A 2,413-nucleotide genomic window follows, 5' to 3' on the forward strand; every position below is an offset into this window, starting at 1 on the left:
AAGCCAATCAACATTTACATTCAGTCATCAAGCAGACTCCCATGCAGAGCGATCCACAGGGGCAACCAGAGTCAAGTGTCCTGCCCAAGGGCACGTCGACAGATCTCCCACCAAGTCAAATCGGGGTCCCGAATCAGCGACCTATCGGCCACCGGCCCATCTCCCAACCGCCAGGCCACCAACCATCCAAGATCCCCCCACAGTTCCCCGAGAGATTCCCCTTGACCGTCCAAGACCCCTCCCAAAAAACACCCCTCCACTCCCCACCCCCAAAGAATTCTGTACAATCATTTTTGCTGAAAAGCAGTCTTGAATCTTAAATCTTGCATCATTTTATATATCAACTCATACACCATGTGCCATGGAATCGGTACATCAAACACCTATTCTCAGCTATTTTGCAGTCTGTATGGCACAGCTGTCAACATCCTGGTCCTCAAATTAAACTGGTATACTTTCCTATTTATGCTACTTTCCTATTTATGCTATTTTTATTTCTCTATCAGTTTTAATCCTTTATATTGGGCAGGCAGACCAGTTCCCTACCTACTCCCGCTGCCACCTGCCTCCTCCATTTTCAGGGTAATATTGTAATCAATTGGTTGTAATCTTGGATTGAGTAGGCCTTCCCATACAAATCCGATAACTTCATGAAAGACATACCAGTCAAAAGTTTGGATGTCTTCACTATTATTCTACAATGTAGAAAATATTAAAAATAAAGAAAAACCCTTGAATGAGTATGTGTCCAAACTTTAGACTGCTACTGTAACTCTACCACTCCAATTTACAATATCATTTAAAAACAAAATACCCTTTTCAAACATATTTTCCATAAATACAGGTCTTTTATCAACCACCACATTTGAGTTAAACCATAATATTTGTTGTAATATTTGTTCTAATTAATAGAAAATGAGACATGGCAAGCTACACAGAGGCAAAAAGGCCATGTTTAAACAATGGATGAGCTTTTCTTAGTAATCTACTTGAGAACCATTTTGGGTTCAAGTAAAACTTTTATATAAGTGAAGCTTTTAAAGAGAGGTTTAGTGCTTTTATATTTAATATCAAACCATCCAGTTCATATTCACTATATAGATAGGCACGCTTGATGTTTTCTGGCTTAGCATTCCAGATAAAGCTAAATATTTTTTGCTCATATGATTTGAAAAACGAATCATCAGGAGTAGGCAGAGCCATAAGTGAGTAAACTGAGATATGACTAAGTAGTTAATCAGTGTCATTTTTCCATAAATAGACAGGTATTTACCTCTCATGGTTGCAGGATCTTGTCTATGTTTACAAGTTTTCTATTGAAATTCATTGTGAAGAGCTCATTTATATATTTTGCTATATGAATACTAATTATGTCTACTTCACCATCAGCCCATTTTATAGGTAAACTGCAGGGTAATGTAAAAGTTGTATTTTCTAAAGATCCAATACATAATGTGGCACACATAATTAGGTTAAAATTGAGAGAGGCCAGAAAAGTAAACTAGATCTTCAATGAGATTGCAGGGATCTCGCTTGCGGACTAAATACATGGATTCCTTTGTTTTTATGCCTTGGATTTCTAATCACCCAATGTTGTTATTTGATCTGATTTTAATACCACTTTAGGATCCGACCCTTTTTTAAAATTTTCACCTAAAATTACATACTCAAATTTAACTGCCCATAGCTCAGTACCTGAAGCAAGAATATGCATATTCTTGATAACATTTTAATGGAAACACTTAAGTTTATGGAAATGCGAAATTAGTATAGGAGAATATAACACATTAGATCTGATAAAAGATAATACAAAGAAAAAACGTTTTTTGTACCATCATTTTGAAACACAAGAGAAAGGCCATAATGCATTATTTCAGCCCAGGTGCAATTTACATTTTGGCCACTAGATGGCAGCAGTGTATGTGCACAGTTTTAGACTGATCCAATGAACCATATCTGTTCAAAATGTTGTGTCAAGACTGCCCAAATGTTCCTAATTGGTTTATCAATACATTTTCAAGTTCATAATTGTGCATAAATCTGCATGGTATTATTTCACTGTAACAGATACTTATTTTCCACCATAATTTGCAAATAAATTCATAAAAAATCCTACAATGTGATTTTCTGGATTTTTTTTCTCATTTTGTCTGTCATAGTTGAAGTGTACCTATGATGAAAATTACAGGCCTCTCTCATCTTTTTAAGTGGGAGAACTTGCACAATTGGTGGCTGACTAAGTACTTTTTTGCCCTACTGTAGATGATGGTCCGATCGCATTCTGTCTCCTTTCTGTGTCTGTGTGTTGCCATGTAGGCTATGCTGTGTAGGTGTGTTTATGATGTTATTTCATTATGGACATGAAATCATGAAATAACAAGTCAATACGTATGAAACAACTATCAGACTGGAG

This window comes from Oncorhynchus nerka, linkage group LG20, assembly GCF_034236695.1.
Source record: "Oncorhynchus nerka isolate Pitt River linkage group LG20, Oner_Uvic_2.0, whole genome shotgun sequence".
NCBI lineage: Eukaryota > Metazoa > Chordata > Actinopteri > Salmoniformes > Salmonidae > Oncorhynchus > Oncorhynchus nerka.